The sequence below is a fragment of the Suncus etruscus genome, chromosome 13 (genome assembly GCF_024139225.1).
Source record: "Suncus etruscus isolate mSunEtr1 chromosome 13, mSunEtr1.pri.cur, whole genome shotgun sequence".
Lineage (NCBI taxonomy): Eukaryota > Metazoa > Chordata > Mammalia > Eulipotyphla > Soricidae > Suncus > Suncus etruscus.
Genome location: NC_064860.1, coordinates 55,208,544 through 55,228,055, shown reverse-complemented (window position 1 = coordinate 55,228,055; position 19,512 = coordinate 55,208,544). Strand labels below are relative to the sequence as shown.

At 36.4% G+C, this 19,512-nt stretch overlaps 1 non-coding gene and 1 pseudogene across 1 annotated transcript; both read left to right on the top strand.

The window, feature by feature from the left end:
- Positions 1-17,194, top strand: part of LOC126025828 (cytochrome c oxidase subunit 5B, mitochondrial-like) — a 41,294-nt pseudogene extending 24,100 nt beyond the window's left edge.
- Positions 17,195-19,176: 1,982 nt separating this feature from the next.
- On the top strand, positions 19,177-19,309 carry LOC126026348 (small nucleolar RNA SNORA51). The gene has a single exon (XR_007501640.1). It is a non-coding gene; the product is annotated as a small nucleolar RNA SNORA51 (small nucleolar RNA).
- Positions 19,310-19,512: the final 203 nt, after the last annotated feature.

The window sequence follows — 19,512 nt, the reverse complement described above, 5'->3', positions numbered from 1 at the left end:
TTTTTCAGATATATCAACAGTTGTTTTAAATATTTTGCTGGCCCCTCATTTGGTGCATATATGTTTAGGAGAGTTATTTCTTCCTGCTCTACATACACCTTGATTAATATAAAATGTCCATCTTTGTCCCTTACAACCTTCCTGAGTATAATGTTTGCATTATCTGATATTAGTATGGCCACTCCAGCTTTTTTATGGGTGTTGTTTGCTTGGATAATTTTTCTCCAGCCTTTTATTTTGAGTCTATGTTTGTTCTGACCATTCAGGTGCGTTTCTTGTAGGCAGCAGAAGGTTGGATTGAGTTTTTTGATCCATTTAGCCACTCTGTGTCTCTTAACTGGTGCATTTAGTCCACTGACGTTGAGATAAAGAATTGTCCTGGGATTTAATGCCATCTTTATGTTGAAATTTGGTGTGTCTTTTGGTTAGTCTTGTTTTAAATTAGGTCTTTCTGTTTTTTTCTTAAGACTGGTTTTGAGTCTATAAAGTTGATGAGCTGTTTTTTGTCTGTGAAACCATGTATTCTTCCGTCAAACCGGAAAGTGAGTTTTGCTGGGTACAGTATTCTACGTGAAACATTCATTTCATTCAGTCTTGTCACAATATCCCACCACTGCTATCTGGCCTTGAGTGTTTCTGGTGACAGGTCTACTGTAAATCTCAAGGATGCTTGCTTGAATATAATTTCCCCTTTTGATCTTGCTGTTTTTAGAATTCTGTCTCCATCTGTGGGATTTGTCATTGTGACTAGGATGTGTCTTGGGGTGGTTTTTCTTGGGTCTCTTTTGGTTGGTACTCTATGAGCATGCAGGATTTGATCACATATATTCTTTAGCTCTGAAAGTTTATCTTTAATGATGTTCTTGACCATTGATTCTTCCTGGAAATTTTCTTCCTGGGTCTCTGTGACTCCAATGATTCTTAAGTTGTTTCTGTTGATCTTATCATAGACTTTATTTTCATCTGTTCCCATTCTTTGACTAATTTTTCCTTTGTCTGTTCATTTGCTTTAAGTTTTTTTTTTCCAATCTCTCCTGCTGTATGGAATTGTTATGTATCTCATCTTCCACAGCACCAAGTCTATTCTCAGCTTCTGATAAACCTGTCCCAGAGCTTATCCATTTTGTCATTCACTTCGTTTAACTGATTTTTTCAGGCCTGTTAGTTGACATGTTATTTCAGTTTGGAGTTTTGTGATTTCTGTCTTCATATTTTCTTGATTCTTATTAGTGTTCTGTTTCACTCTATCCATGATTTCTTTGAGTTCTTTGAGCATCTTCCATATTGCTAGTCTAAAGTCCTTATCTGAGAGGTTGATTAGTTGTTTGGTCATTATCTGGTCATCAGAATTGTCATCTTCATTCTCTATGTCTGATGCTGGCCTGCATTTTTTCCCCATATTCACACTTGTATTGTGGTTTTTTCTACATGTTGTGGTGGTATTCATTGGTTATATGATGCAGGCAGCACACTTCTCTGGCTCTGCCCTTTCTGGATGGGCCGACTTGCCTCCAAGATAGGGGAGTCCTCCGTGGATGAAGCCTCACACAGGATCAAATCTTAGGCCCAAGTACGCAGCAGAGAAGACAGTCTGGAGAGAAATTCTTGCTTCTGTGATCCAACACAGTTCTTAGTGTGGTTTTTTTTTTTTCTTCTTGTGATGGTGTTCTTTTTTTAGAAAGTGCACACGGCTGCGTAGCGAAATGGAGCTAAGTGCCTTCTGGAGCCTCTTTTCAGCCCACTCTCAAGAGGTTCACGCAACAGGATAGTAGAGAGACACACACAGCCAGCACTCACAATTTTTCACAGTTCGGCCCCACTGGAGAGGCGTAGTTTACACTTGCTCGCTGGGCAGCTTCAGAATGCTGTATTTTTGGGGTTCGCTTCCCAGGACTCTGAGGAGAGCTTCAAGAATTCAGAAAAGACAGGACAGGGCTCCCTTCAGGTCCTCTGTTTCCTTAGAAGAAGCACAGCCGGTGGAGACTCTACAGCTAGAGCAATCAGCACTCTGCCTGTAAACCCCCACATGCAGCCGTTTCTTACTCACTCACTGGCTCGCTGGGTAGCTTCCGAAAGTAGTTACTTTGGGGTTCGCTTCCCAGGGCTCTGAGGAGAGCTTTCAGAGTTCAGAAAAGACAGAGAAGACTAGGACAGGGCTCCCTTCAGGTCCTCAGTTTCCTCAGAAGAAGAACAGCCGGGTGGAGACTCTGCAGGTAGAGCAATCAGCACTCTGCCTGGAAACCACCACATCCAGCCATTTCTCATACCTTTTCTTTTTAACTCAGTTTTATTTATCTGTTCTATTTTAATATATACATTTTTCTCTATCCTTACCATTTTTGGTGCTGCTTGGTACAAAAAGCCTTGACTGGGACAAAAGCTAAGAACAAAACAGAAAAAACAGAGACTGTGTTTGCAGCCTGTCATCCTTACCCAGAATAGCACCAGGAACACAGTATTACACCATATGTTTTTATATGGGCACAGTAAAAAAAAAAAGGGGGAAACCATAGACACAGAAACAAGATCTTATATTCTAGGGATAAGAACTCACTTTTTATAGCAGAAGCGTGCCTCCAATCCTGAACATGTGTCTTGTGGATACAATCAGTTCCCAGAAGATTTGACAGTGTTAGTCTAATCCAAAACCTCAAATCCCCGACGTAGAAATGATATAGCTCCAGGCAACACCACCAGGAACTAAGCTCCATTGGGAGACTTATAACACTACTCTGGCACCAACTTGTGCCAGTTTTGATATGACAAAGAGGAAAACTTGACCTAAGACCAGGCTGTCCTATCACATTACCTAACACTAAATGGAAATCAGAAGAGATATTGTCCTTTGAACTGTGAAAAATAAGAGCACCAACAACAGAAAACTGGCTTTGACAACCGTGACTGAACAGAGCCTACGTTGGGATAATAAGGAAAATGCTACCCTAGGCTGTAGTCCAGAACACATAAACAACAATGACAACAACAACAACAATAAGATGTCTTATTGCAGAGGTCCAACTTGGACAACAGAGACTGAGCAGAACCTTTGGATCCATAATATCCTAGGCTTCGGCTTAACAACTGAACAAAACCAGGGAGCAAGTGTTACAGAAGACTAAACACCACAACAACGATGAATAGGAACCTCTAGAACAGGGGTCTTCAAACTTTTTAAAGTGGGGGCCGGATTACGGTCCCTTAGAGAGCTGGAGGGCCGGACTATATGAGCTACTAATTCCTACTCACACTGCACATATCTTATATAAATAAAATAAAAACCATTTATAAATAAACAGATCATGCACCAGTATTTCAATGGGAACTGTGGGCCAGCTTTTGGCTAATGAGATGGTCAATGTCTGGTTCCATATTTGTTACTGCCAGCCGTAACAAGTGATGCAAGTGGGCATCGTTAATCTTGATCTGGTTGGAGATTTCAGATGTTTCATTCTTGAAAAAGTCTGTTCACAGGCATAAGTGCTACCAAAGATGGTTACCATTTTGAATGCCTGGTTCCTGATATTTGGATATACACTGAGTGTATATGCTGGCAGGTATCTTGGCAACCAAACAGCGCTCACTGCTGGCGGGCTGGATCAGACTCCTCTGCGGGCCACATGTGGCCTACGGGCCATAGTTTGAAGACCCCTGCTCTAGAACCTAGAGACTCTATTCTAGACCCTGACCTATAACCTGCGCAAATACCAAGATCACTAGCTACAGTGGCTTGATTTTCTCACACACACCGAGAGGAAACTTTCCTGGCTTCAGAGAAAAGCCTTTGGGATGGGGTACTGAGTATATATGGAGCCAGAGGTTGATCCCATGATGATATGCTTCAAGGATGGAGAAACCCTGAATCTCTTAGGCCACAGGAATTCTCTTTCTTCCCCAATGCTTACTGTGCCTATGCAAAAAAAAAAAGAAAAAGAAAAGTGGGGGGAACACCAAACCCTACCACTCCAGCACCCATACTTTTTCTTGTTTTGTTTTGATTTGTTAGTTTTTGACTTTATTTTCCTTCTCTTTTTTCTTCCACTTTTCTCATTTTTTTGCACCCTTGTGGTTATTATTTAGAGATTTATTTTTATTTTTATTTGCCAGGTCCATTTTTTCTTTTTTCTTCCATTTTTCTTTTCTTTTTTTTCCTCTCTCTTCTTTCTTTTTTTGGTAGTTGTCACCAAATTTTTTCTCCCTTTTTTCTTATATATATATATTTTTTTTATCTCCAATGACTGTGGAATAGATGCTCAATCTACAACAAGCTGTAAAGTGGAGACCAGTTGCATTAGCATACTGGGGTTAGAGGAGGGAGATATGGGATGCATACTGGGAACAGGAGTGGAGGGAGGACAGCACTGGTGGTGGGAATGCCCCTCATTCATTGTCACTATGTACCATAAATGATGCGGTGAAAGATTTATAATGTACTTGGGTCACATTAAAAAACTCTAAATAGGGGCCGGGTGGTGGCGCTAAAGGTAAGGTACCTGCCTTGCCTGCGCTAGCCTAGGACGGACCGCGTTTTGATCCCCCGGCGTCCCATATGGTCCCCCAAGCCAGGAGTGACTTCTGAGCGCATAGCCAGGAGTAACCCCTGAGCGTCACCGGGTGTGGCCCAAAAACCAAAAAAAAAAAAATCTCTAAATAAAAAAGTTAAAGTCAAATAAAAAAAATAAAATATCAGAGCTAATTGAATGATGGCCATTAATTACCTTATCTTTTATTAAAGTTATATTAATTTTTTAATGGGAACAATCTGTGTTGGTGAAGATGCGGTATGAAAGACACTCTCATCCACTGCTGGTGGGAATGCCCCCTAGTCCAACACCTATGGAGAGCACTCTGGAGAGTGCTCAAGGAGCTCAGAATTGAGCTCCCATTTGACCCAGCAATTGCTCTCCTAGGTATCTACCCCCAAGTAAGAGGGACATTCATCCCAAAGTATGTGTGCACCCCACTATTTATCGCAGCACTCAGTATAATAGCCAAGTCTTGGAACCAACCTCGATGTCCAACAACAGATGAGTGGATTAATAAGATGTGGTATCTATACACAATGGAATACTACATGGCAGTCAGAAATGATACAATCACAGACTTTGCAGCAATGTGGAAGGACCTAGAACATATTATGTTAAATGAAGCAAGCCAGAAGATGAAAGTAAACACAGAATGATAGCACTATTCTGAAGTACCTAGAATATACACCAGATATACATCCAATACCCCACGATTAAATAACAGGGTGTAACAGGATAGGAACCTCAAACACAGTAATAATCACCATATACTGGGGAGTATAGCCCAAAACAAAGGGAGAGAAAGAACACAAAGCCCAACTACACATTATATCATACGAAATGAGCAACAACAGAAACAGCAGCATAGAGAGAACAGGTAGGTAATTATCGTTTTGCTACAAAGGCCCATAATAATTTACTAGGTATCATATACAGGATTACAGGTAAAGATTACGACAGGAACTTACTGAGTCCAATGGAAACACTTCAAAACATTATATTTGAATGCCTTATCCTTACCACTATTAAAATAACCTCTCAGTTTTTCTGTCCATAGGGGTTCCTGGTTACAAAGTGTGAACGTCCTATGGTGGTACCTTGGTACTCAGTCACACGAAGCACCATACTCTGCTTGAAGCATGAAAATGGCCAGATAAAACTCTTTAACATACCCTTTTTCTTTATATTATGCCTTCTTTTAGGACCTGAAGTACAGGACCAGCCAGATCATCGAAGCAACAACCGAGACCTATGGATTTTTACCACAGGGCCAAGCATCGAACCCTTTCAAACAAACACGCCCTTGCTCTTATAGCCTCTCTTCTCATTACTTCGTATTTTTGTTGCTTTTGGTGTTTGATTGTTGGTTTGTTTTGTTTTGTCTTTTTTTTCCTATTCTCTCTTCTTGTCTCCCTCTTCTTCCACCTTCTCCTCCTCACTATCATCAACTCAATCTATGTCAAATAAAAACCACATGGTTACCTCCTCTATAGGAAAGGAATGCGGACATATAGAGTGCTATGGACAAAACTGAAAAGGTTAAATACCTATATAGATAGACCTCACTAACATAATGGTCAGTACTCCAGACACGAAACCTATATATACCCAAAATTTGATCTATTAAATGTTTCATTTCCTTACAAGTACTATACTCAGTACTCAGCACACCTCTTGCATTCCACACCTCTCTACATTAATATACACCTAATTTAACTTCTATATGTTTATATGTGTGCAGGAGCACACAGAGACAGGAATTCTCCTTAAGGGACAAGCCTAAACCACAAACAACTCATACCTACATCCTATGTAATTCCTCCCATATACTATCCCCTCTCCATCCTCCAGAAATCCAATTATCCCTTCACCCCTCAATACCACTGCTGATATCCCCACCACACTCTAACTCTTCATCCTCAGCTCTTAATCCACTAGGCACCAAGAAAGACCTCCTACCACAAGGAGCCAGTACCCAATATCCAAGTGAAGAGACACCCACTTAAGCACTCACCTCGTTCCCAGCAAGAAAATAAAACCAACACCCTGACAGACTCATGCAGGTTGGCCCTCCTAATCACCTCTCCCTAATGTGGACTGTGGCTTGATACCGGAACTAGCTCCAAAGGACCCCCACTGCAAGAACTCTACCCAAGACTTCCCTGCCTGGACCCCACACCTCACAAGGAAATCTCAAAAGACAAGGGGGAACCCTATTCTTTCATCATAAGTATAGACCAATTTAACACTACCTCTTATCCTGTTTCTCCCCAAATGTAAAGTGATCTCCTGTATCAATTTCTCCCCCTTTTCTTTGTTTTTTTTTTCTTTTCTTTTTTATTCTTGTTAGTTTCTTTTGTTTGTTTTGCCTTGTTTTAGTTTTTTTATTGGATTTTATTTGTTTTTGCTTCTTTTGGGTCACTCCTGGCAGTGCTCGGAGGGTGCTCCTGGCTCTATGCTTGGAGAACGTACCTGGAGGGCACGGGGGACCATTTGGGATGCCAGGTTCGGAGCCACTGCCCTTCAACAGAAAGGACAGATGCCTGATCTCCATGCTATCTCTCCTGGCCCCACTTTATCCCTTTAATTACAACTTTTATTTAATCTTCTTGTTTTTTTAAAGAAACTTTTTTTCCTTTAGATATGTGTGAGCATATATATTCTTAGTTTTTGTAGGGAGTCTGGTTTCTTTTCTCTCCACTCCCCAAATCCACCAGCAATATAATGTTGCACCACTTCCTCCTGCAAAGACATATTAAACAAAGGGGAAGTTGTATGTATAAAAACAAGATCTTATCTACTAGGGATAAGAACTCATACTTGTATACAACACAGGGACATCTCTTATTTTGTACCCCAATCTACTGCTTTTCTTTCCTTCAAACAAAACTACATACCTCGATTTATCTAGCTCTGCCTCCTAAATAGAGGGGGAAACAAAGGAGGGTTCCAGGACCAAAAATATATGTGATCACTAATAGTAAGCCAGACAAAGAGGGGACCACCTACTCTAGCAGCCTGGGGGGTGATGGTGGGGTATATGGTTTGGAGAAAGGGAACTGGAATGGGGGAGGACATAGTTGGTGATGGGTATTCCCCTGACTCAATGTTAATATGTACCTAAAATACTACTGTTAAAGATATGTAAACCATTATGGAAAAAATGTGTTTTTAATCAGAAACTTTCTTTGACTTACATGTATTATTATTATATCAATTATATTATGTTATGTTATGTCATTATATTATGTTATGTTAGTTTACCTCATTATGTTAATCAATTTTGTCTCTTGAATAAATTCTTACAATAAAAAAATAAAAATAAGTTAGAGGAAAAAAGTTATATTAATTTTTGTTTATTATTTTATTTGTTGAAATTTTTGGGCCACACTGATGCCTCTCTTGCATTTTTCTGCTTAAATGCTCAGAATCACTTCTGGAGGGTTGGGGGATGATATAGAATGATAGGTTCAAGCCTCAGTTGTTTTCAGGTCAGTCATGTGCAAAGTAAATATTCTATCACTGTGCTATCATTCCTTCCCCAAGTTTATTTTGCTATTTTATAATAAATTAAAAAATAGCATAATACTTTGTTTGCTTCTATTTTAGTGCTATGTCAAGTGCTAAATAAATAGATACATCTTAAGTTTGTGTAATTAAAATAAGGGTCTGTAGATAGTTTAATGGGTAAGACATTTGACTTACATGCAACCTACCTGTATTTCAACCCCTGTCCTTTCTCAAGCAACATCAGGAGTGATTCTAGAAAACAAAATGCCAGAAATAATACCTGATCACAGCTGGATGTGTAACCAAAACTAAAAATAATAATAAATAAAATAGTATACAATTTAATAACAATACATGATCAATAACTTAAATACACAAGTTCTCGTAGATACTGAGGATATTATGAAAATGTTGAGATTATTGACATTTGTATTCTAGGGATCTCCAGAACTGAGACACTGTGAAATATGACATCTTTGCAACCACATTACAACAAAGTTGAACAATGTCACCACAGAATAAAGGCCACTTTATTTTGCTTAACACTGTCTTTAAATTGAATCAAGTGTAAATGGCAAAGATGTCTGAATTCAAAAAAGACAGAAAGGATTTTGTATTAACAAAACTTTTAATAGATACTGATGTACACAGAGATATGATAACAGCTTTAATAAATACTATTTGGTTAAAAATACCTAGAAGAAAAAATTACAACATCATGCCCATCTCCCTCCACCATGTTCTCCTGTTCAACCCCTCCACTCCCTACAGACTAATATGTGGATAAACTTAGTTTTTCTGTCTTAAGCCAATTTTAGTTATCCTGCTGTGTTTTCTTTACATCCCAAGTATGAGACAAGTCATCCTCTATCTATTTCCTTCCTGCTGACCCATTTCATTCAACATAATAACTTCTAGTTACATTTGTGTAGTGGCAAATTGCATGGTTTTGTCCTATCTTAGAGATGTCTAGAGTTTCATATGTCTATATATAACATAACTTTTTCACCTATTCATCTGTAGTTGAGCATTTGGGTTGTTTTCATTTCTTGACTATTCTACCACATATTGTGTTAAACATTGGTGTGTATTGCTTTTCAAATTAATGTTTTTTCTGTTTGGGGGAGAAGTGTCATGATGTGGTATCTCTGATGACAGTTTTCTTTCTATTTTACTTTTTGAGGGTCCTTCCAGTTGTTTCCCATAGTTTGAACCATATTAAATATCCACCATCAGTGAATGAGTAGTGCTTCTCATCATTCATTTCCCCCAACATCACTGGCTGGCTCTTTCCAGACTATTTGCTATATCTCATGGATTTGTTCAGGATGAATTTTGTTCATTTGTACATTTAAAAAAAACATAGTATATAACATATTTAAGATTATTTAAATTTAACAAATCTAGAATATTGAATTTCACAGGTGAAATGATGGATTTTAAATGTCTCAACATTGTAATATACTGTTACTATTAAATAATTATGATTAAAATAATGATACCAATATGCCAATGTTCCCACTGTCTTGTTAAAATAAACATTATATAATTAAAATGATAATCAAATCTTTGATAGTTTAAATTTAATTATATAGTATTCCATTTTCTTGCATTTAATATTGCATTATCCAAATTTTATTTACTTAAAATATTTTAATTCCAAGTTCATTTTTATCATCTTTTTATATAGTTGCCATTTACTAATTGACCAACCAATTAAAAAAATAAAGGATTTTTATGTTTTTCTCTTTAAAGTCAATTTCCAACTATCTTTTTGTCTCCCTTCATTTTCTCCTCTTTTTCTTTTCAGCAATATATTTTTTTAATTTTCTTCTAGAATAATATTAGTGCTGTTAAAAAAATTCTGAGACTTAATGACTAAACAATGAGTATTCTTATTTAAACTTGCAATTTTTAAAAATCATTTTAGGCACTATGATTTACATTATTGACAAAGGTAGGATATAAAATATTTTTTATCTTTTTTTCTTTATTTCAACATCTTGATTACAAATATGATTGTGATTAGGTTTCATTCATGTAAAGAACACCCCCTTCACCAGTGCAACATTCCCACCACCAATATCCCAAATCTCCCTCCATCCCACCCACCCCCATCTGTACTCTAGATAGACTTTAAAGTTCCCTCATTCATTCACATGATTATGGTAGTTCTCAGTGTAGTTATTTCTATAACTGCACTCACCACTCTTTGTGGTGAGCTGCATGAAGTGAGCTGGAGGTTCCAGTCCTCCTCTCATTGTCTCTAAGGATTGTTGCAAAAAAATGACTTTTATTTTTCTTAAAACCCATAGATGAGTGAGACTATTCTGCATATCTCTCTCTCTCTCTGACTTATTTCACTCAGCATGATAGACTCCATGTACATCCATGTATAGGAAAATTTCATGACTTTATCTCTCCCGACAGCTGCATAATATTCCATTGTGTATATGTACCACAGTTTCTTTAGCCATTCTTCTGTTGAAGGGCATCTTGGTTGTTTCCAGAACCTGGCTATTGTGAATAGTGCTGCAAAAATATAGGTGTGAGGAAGGGTTTTTTTTGTGTTGTATTCTTGTGTTCCTAAGGTATATCTATAGGAGTGGAATGGCTGGGTCAAAAGGGAGCGTAATTTCCAGTTTTTGGAGAAATCTCCATATCGCTTTCCATAGAGGTTGTATTAGATGGCATTCCCACCAGCAGTGGATAAGAGTGCCTTTCTCTCCACATCCCCACCAGAACGGATTGTTCTCATTCTCTGTGATGTGTGCCAATCTCTGTGGTGTGAGATGGTATCTCATCATTGTTTTGATTTGCATCTCCCTGATAATTAGTGAAGAGGAGCATATTTTCATGTGCTTTTGGCCATTTGTATTGTTTTTATTGTTTGTTCATTTCTTCTCCCCATTTTTTGATGGGATTAGATATTTTTTCTTGCAAAGTTCTGTCAGTGCCTTGTATGTTTTGGGTATTAGCCCTTTATCTGATGGATATTGGGTGAATAATTTCTCACACCAGTGGTTGGCTCTTGTATTTTGGGCACTGTCTCTTTTGAGGTGCAGAAGCTTCTCAGCTTAATGTATTCCCATCTGTTTATCTCTTCTTCCACTTGTTTGGAAAATGCAGTTTCCTCCTTGAAGATGCATTTAGTCTTAATGTCATAAAGTGTTTTACCTATGTGCTGTTCTATATACCTTATGGTATCAACTCTGATCTCAAAGTCTTTAATCCATTTGGATTTTACCTTCATACATGATGTTAACTGGGGGTCTATATATATATATATATATGTCCTCTTTCTTCTATTACACTTTTCAGGGCTAGTATGTTTTTGTTGGGTTTCAGTCTGGTTGACCTATCAAGTGTTGACAGGGCCACCGTGTTGAGGTCTCCCACAATTATTGTGTTATTATTGATTTCTTTTTCAGATTTGTCAGTAATTATATTAGATAATTTGCTGATCTCTCATTGGGTGCATTTATGTTTAATATTCTGATTTCTTCCTGTTGCACATATCCCTTGATTAGTACATAGTGTGCATCTTTGTCCCCTACAACTTTTCTTAGTATAAAGTTGGTGTCATCAGATATTAATATGGCCACCCCAGCTTTTTTAATGGTGTTGTTTGATTGGATGACTTTCCTCCAGCCTTTGATTTTGAGTCTATGTTTTTTCTGACTATTCAAGTTTGTTTCTTGTAGGCAGAAGAAGGTTGAATTCATCTTTTTGACCCATTTTGCAACTCTGTGTCTTTTAGTTGGTGAACTTAGTCCATTGGCATTGAGGGAGATGATTGTCCTAGAATTTAGTGTCATCTTTGTAGATAAGTTTGCTGTGTTTGTTGGTCTCTCTTGTCTTAAAGTAGACTTTTCAGTTTTTCCTTTAAGGCTGCTTTTTTATCTGTGAAGTTTCTGAGCTGTTTTTTATCCATGAAGCTATGTATCCTTCCTTCAAACCTGCACGTGAGTTGGACTGGGTGCAATATTCTTGGTGAGGCATCCATTTCATTCAGTCTTGTCACAATATCCCACCACTGTCTTCTGGCCTTGAGAGTTTCTTGTGACATGTCTGATGTAAGTCTTAGGGATGCTCCTTTGAATGTAATTTTCCTTTTTGATCTTGCTGCTTTCAGTATTCTATCTCTATCTGTGAGATTTGTCATCGTAACGAGGATGTGTCTTGGGGTGTTTTTATTTGAGTCTCTTTTATCTGGTACTCTTCAGGCATGCAGGATTTGATTGCATTTAGTTTTTAACTCTGGGAGTATCTCTTTGATGATGTCTTTGACAGTTGATTTTTCCTGGATATCTCCTACCTGGGTTTCTGGGACTGCAATGATTCTTATATTGTTTCTGTTGAGTTTATCAAAGACTTCTATTTTTATCTTTTCACATTTCTTGAGTACTTTTTCCATTGCCTGATCGTTTGTCTTATGGTTCTTTTCCAATTTCTGCTTCTTTGTTGAGTTTTTCTTCATCTCACTTCCAGCACGATGATTCTGTCCTCAGCTGCTGTTACCCTGCTGTCGAGGCCATCCACTGAGGTTTTCAGTTGAGCTACAGTGTTTTTCAGATCTGCTATTTCAGTTTAGAGTTTTCTGATTTCTGTCTTAGTGTTCTGTACAGATTGATCTATGCTTTCTTTGAGTTCTACAAACATCTTCCATATTTCTATTCTAAACTCCTTTTCTGAGAGGTTAATCAGATGGTTGGAATTTTTTAGGTTATTCATGCTATCATCTTCATTCTCTGTGCATGGTGTTTGCCTGCGAGTTTTCCCCATTGTCATGCTTGTAGTGTGATTTTTTCTGCCTGTTGTGGTGCGGTTCATTGGTTAGAAAGAGTGCACATCCGCTAAGCGAAATGGAGCGGCCATGCTCTTCTGGAGCCTCTGGAAGAGGTATTTTTTTGGGCCCTTTGTGGCCCACTGCGAAGAGTTTTAGGAGACAGGACAGTGGAAAAACATGCACAGGCAACACTTATAGTTTCTCACAGTCGGGAACCACTGGGTGGGCGTAGATATTCCCCACTTGAAGTCACAAACAGGGGACTTGCCTTTCTGATATAAAATATTTGAAAAACATACCCCTCTCAAGAATTTCAGCTTTGGGGCCAGAGTAATAGCACAGTGGTAGGGCATTTGCCTTGCACACTGCTGACCCATGATGGTCCTCAGTTTGATCCCCTGTGGTCCCATATGAGCCCCCAAGCCAGGAGCAATTTCTATGTGCATAGCCAGGAGTAACCCCTGAGTGTCACTGGGTGTGGCCTACATACAAAAATAAATAAATAAATAAAAGAATTTCAGCTTCCTCTACAATTGTCTCAGTGTCTATTAACCCCTTCCCATTACACCTGCCCCCATCTAAAGGCCAGTTTTCAGTATCAGTTGCTTTGAGCATTTATTATTTTCTTACTGTTTTTTATGTAACATATGTGAGTGATCATTCTGTATTTGACCCATTCCAATTAATGTTATAATTAATGTTATATTTCAATTTGCATGATACCCTCCATATACTGCAATTTTGATTTTAATGTTTGATAAATATTGTTAAATAATACAGTACATACACTTATATAATTTGATTCTTACTTTTATTACTTTAAATTTTTTTACTTTATATAATATAGCCCAGCTACTATAGAGTAGAATTGACATTTTTTTAACCTAGATCTGGAATCTAATTCTAAAGACCAATCACTAAAAGTATGCCCACATTTATTTTGAATGCCATTTAAGTGTCACTATTTTAACTTTCACTGGTTTTTATCAAAATATATATATCTAATATATATATATCTTATATATTTATATATTATATATCTAAAATATATTTATAATATATAGATTATATATGATTATATAAAGAAAATATCTCTCTTTTCCTTACTACCAAAGAACAGACTAAACAAAGGTGCCATTTTTGTTTTATTTTTAAGTATAATTTTGTATATATATCAATAGATTTCCATTCACAACACCACAGCATTCCTAGTGTAAAATTTTTGAGATCTTTTAGTATCACTCAAAATTTTTTTTAATTATTGAAAAGTAACTTGCTACAAGAAAAAAATGGGACTATCATTTATTTCATGAGTAAAACTAGCTTATAATTGGTCTAACCCTATAGGAATTCTAAGCAAAAACAACAAAATGAGACTCAGTGGGAGCTCATTAAAATTCTGTATACAGAAAAGTATAGTCAATTGATTTCCTGACAGTTTCTGAAAATTAAGCTTGTGCTTTACAAACTAGACCCCTAACATACACAGCCTTTCTCCCACAAACATTTGAGCAGAAAATTGAGAACTGTATATTCCCACAAGTTTAATCTTGAGAAAGTTAAAGTGTGAGTTATTTCCCAAACTGAATATACTACCCATTTTAGCTATTACTGAAAATAAAGAAGATTCAAAGTGAATGTAGTAGGTAGGTCAAAGCACAGAAGTGCTTTACTTTTTCTTTTTTCTTGTTTTTGGTTTTTGGGCCACACCCAGTGATGTCAGCTCAGGGGTTACTCCTTTCTCAGGGCTCAGAAATCGCTCCCTGCTTGGGGGATTGTATGGGATGCCAGGGGATCAAACTGTGGTCCGTCCTACATTAGCCACATGCAAGGCAAACTTCCTACCACTTGCGCCACTGCTCCAGCCCCACAGAGATGCTTTCTTAAATAATTTTAAGATAGAGTAATAGAATATTAGTTTTATTAAACCACAGGTTTAAAATTTCCCCAGTTAGGGCCCGAAGCAATAGCGCCGCGGTAAAGCATTTGCCTTGCACACATAGTCAGGAGTAGCCCCAAGAGTGGCTCAAAAACCCCCCAAAATTTCCCCAGTTATAATGAAAATAACTACTGACATTAATACGTTGTTATGTCAGTCTTTGTGTATTAGCCTTTATGTTTAATGATTGACTCAGAAGAAACTCTCTTATTTTAGGACAAATCTTTTTGTTTGAATTCCAATAGCTTAACAGGATAGCACAAAGGTAATTTTGACAACTCTACTTGCCATTTAGTTTGTTCTCTACTAAAATGTAAAACATATCTTGCTTCTTACCCAATTTTTCTCTTTGCAAGTTCAACTTATGAAAAGAATAAGGGCTTTCTTAAACAACATAAGAAGCAAATATTTTATATTTGATCAAAAGTATTAATTTTTCACTCCTTTATAATAAATACTTCAGTGAAGGACAAACCCGAAGGTTTAGGGATGACTCCTCATAGGTCTTGGGGAATAATATCTTGTGTGTTACAAACTAATGTAGTCTGGCGAGCATTTTGCCAGCTGTACTATGTTTCTATGCTCCTTCAAAACAAATTACTTTTAAACGTTCTATAACACCATATTCTGTAATACACAACTTCTATGTTTTTTAATTATGCATTTATCATTTTTATTTAAACACCGTTGTTAGAAGTTGTTCATGATTGGGTTTCAGTCTTACAATATACACTATTCTTAACCAGTGCTCATTTCCTTAATTGGCTCTGGGGCAGATATTCACTTCTCTCTCTCATTCTCTTTTCTTTTTAGACACTGTGGTTTGCACTTTGTTAATGAAGAGGTACCATGCATGTTACCCAATTCTTTATCAGAGTAATCATTCCTACTATTATTGTCATAGTGGAATCTTCTCTATCCTAAGTGTATTCCCGTTCTTTGTGCCAAGTTTCCTATTATGGATTGGTGCTTCTTGCATTCATCTCTATTGTCTCTGAATATTATTACCATACTATTATTTATTTTTATTAAATTCCACAAATGAGTGAGATTCTTCTATGTCTCTTTCTCTCCTTTAACTCATTTCACTCAGCACAATATTCTCTATATAACCCATATATAAGAAAATACATGACTTTATTTTTCTTAACACAACTTCTGTGTCTATAAAAGGAATATATAAGACATTAGTTATACTAAAAAAATATTTTTAGTTGAGGTAACCTATAATGTCATCTGCATTTTAAACTCTTTTGCTAAATTACAAAATATATCACATGGCACTATGAGATACATTTTATTTTCCCCCAACTGATTATACAATTTGGGTAAATATTTTGTCATCAAATGGTATTGTAAGACAGATATTGTCAAAATACTTTATGTCAAAATTATATTTCAGAATCATTAAAAATAATCATTAAATAATCACTGGAATTTTATATATTTTAAGAGATATTTAAATTTAAAGATATAAAACTAAATTTTAAACAGACTAATAAAAACATAAATGGGTTATTTAAATGTTGTAGAAAAATAGAAAAATATAATTTACACAAAAAATTCTTACAATAATTAGAAGAGTACATAATGGTTTGTTTTGTTTTGTTTTGTTTTAATTTTTGGGCCACACCATGACACTCAGGGGTTACTCCTGGCTATGCACTCAGAAATCGCTCCTGGTTAGGGAGACCATATGGAATGCTGGGGGATCAAACCGAGGTCCTTCCTGGATCAGCCAGGTGCAAGTTAGACAGCTGTGCCTTTGCTCTGGTCCCAAGAGTACATACTGTTATAAATGTATATAATTTTGACATTTGGGATTTGGTTAAAATAATTTTGTGTATATAATATTCTAATAACTTATAAACCATAAATAAATATCCTTGTATTGAATTAAAAATTAAAATAATAAAACCTGTTTAATAGTCATGTGATCATTTGAATCATTCAAGTTATATATTCTTTGCTTAATGCTACAGTGTAATTTTTTATTCATTAAACTATTTTTAATATATGTATAATATAAGCCTGTTCCCAGAAATGCTGCCATGATAGCTTCATGGAGCTGGAGACCTCTTCGAGCAGGCCCTGAGGAATCACGGTTCCAATGGAATTGCAACAGTGTGCTCCATGGCCTAGGCAGGTGGCATTCCTACTGACGATGAACAGGCCACTATGCTGGAGCTGGAGATCATGATGGCCTCGCAGAAGGGACTGAACCCATACAATGTACTTGCTCCAAAGGCTGCTTCTGGCATCAAGAAAAACCCTAATTTAGTTCCTTCCATCTCTGAAAAGTGAATAGTAGGCTGTATCTGTGAAGAGGACAGTAGCACTGTTATCTGGTTTTGGCTGTACAAAGGCAGTGCCCAGTGATGCCCCAGCTGTGGAACCCATTACAACCTGGTGTCTCACCAGTTGTCTCACTGAATCTCTGCTAACTCTTTTGAAATGGGTTGTGAAGTTTTTCTCCAATAAATACTAGCCATTGCAAAAAATAGATACGTATAACGCCCTGGCAATGCCTTTATTCAAATTTACTTAAGTATTTTACTATTTATTATGTTTAACATTTATTTTTTACTACTGTATTATTTATTATTTTACTATTATTTATGGAATTTATTTGGCAGGAAACTTAATGTGGGAAAAGTATCCAATACAGTGTGGTCTACATATTGATACTTTAGTGAAAAATGATGTGGTGAACTACATTATTAGAAGTGGGAAATTATGAACCTAAACACAGTTCTGTAAATATCAATATGAATAAATAAAGTAGAGGGATACTAAAAGTCCACTTCAAGACAGAACTTTTCTTGGGGACCAGTGTTACTACAGTGGATAGGACATTTGCCTTGAACAGTTCAATCCCTAAGATCCAGAAGCTGAACAGAGAGCCAGAAGCAAGGGTTTAAAATATATGTGTAGACCCCCACCCCAAAAAAATAAACAGTCGAATACAATGCAGGAAAAAATTCAACTGTACAAAAGGGGCTGTTTTCTAACTAAAGAAGAAAATATTTGTATACAAACACTTGCATTTTTCTATGACATTAAGTTCATTCACATTGTGTTTCAAACTGGATTGCCTCAATGATTAAACTGGGGGAAAAATCACATTACCAAGTTGATTCTCTTCAACACAGGAATGATAGCAAATTTACCAGAAATAGGAGAAATTCCAGGAGAAATATACAGAAAGGAGATAATGATACTGAAACTGACACAAATCCAGTAGTTTCAAAACTCAGTGTCCATTTGACCCAGCAATTGCTCTCCTAGGCATATATCCCCAAGATGGAAGGACATTCATTCCAAAATACATATGCACCCCACTATTTATTGCAGCACTCAGTATAATAGCCAAATCTTGGAACCAACCTCGATGTCCAACAACAGATGAATGGATCATTAAGATGTGGTACATATATACAATGGAATATTACATGGCAGTTAGAAATGATACAATCACAGACTTTGCAGCAACGTGGATGGACCTAGATCATGTTATGTTAAACGAAGTAAGTCAGAAGACAAAAGAAAAACACAGAATGGTAGCACTATTCTGAAACACCTAGAACACATAAAAAACAAAAAAATGACATTGAAGAAGCATAACTGCTAGAACCACAAAGAAAGACTTCATAAACTCCATTCCCTGATCTGCACAGCCACCAAGATCTTTAGAAACAGGTCTGATTTTACCATCCAAGATAAAGTAGAAGTCTTCCACATACCACGAAAGCAGCAAGAGGAGAATAAATGATCTATTTTTTTTTGACGTCTTTATTTTGGTGTGGAGATTACGGTTGATGTCTCCAATATTATTTTATTTTATTTTGTTTTGTCTTTCTCTTTCTTTTTTGCACTTGAGTATGATTTGATTTCAGAACCGAGATTATTGTGTGGTGCCTGTCTTTATTGCTGTGGTGCTTATCGGTTATTTAATTCGATATTTTTTTTATTTTTATCTTTTTTTTTGTATTGCTGTGGTATTTTAATTACTTTTTTCACATCCTCTCTCAAACTGAGGTTGGAAGCCTCTAGACAGGATTTTGCCTATTTTCAGCATATTTGATTATTGATTGAGAAGAGGACATATTAGGTGATGGGTATTCCCCTGATTCAATGTGAATATGTACCCAAAATACTACAGTGAAAGATATGTAAGCCATTATGAAAAAAAAATTGTGTTTTTAATCAGAAATTTTCTTTGACTTACATGTATTATTATTATATCAATTATATTATATGTTATGTTATGTCACTATATTATGTTATATTAGTTTACCTCATTATGTTAATCAATTTTGTCCTTTAAATGAATTCTTACTTTAAAAAAACAAAAAAAAAACAACTTTAGTTTGCTCTGAAGAAAAAAAAAATAAAATAAATAACAGATAAGATAAGGCCTCCCAAATCTTACCACAGGCTGTGTTCTTTACACTGGCTGTATAGAAAGAGGAGGTACAGTAAAGGCACCCCATATACACCTCAACACAGGCCCCTTGCCGGGTATGTATTGTGAATTGGGGGACAAAAAAAAACAAAAAAAAACTCAGTGTCCATATATCTAATATGAAAATATTTAATATCTAATAAGAAAATAATTATTAAGATAATTTGATGACTATAAAAACATATAACTCATTTTTATATAATATGAAGTGACAAAGATTTTTAGTTAAAATATCATTTTATTTGTAGTTAAGTTCTGAAAGAACAATAAATATTTCAAAAAATAT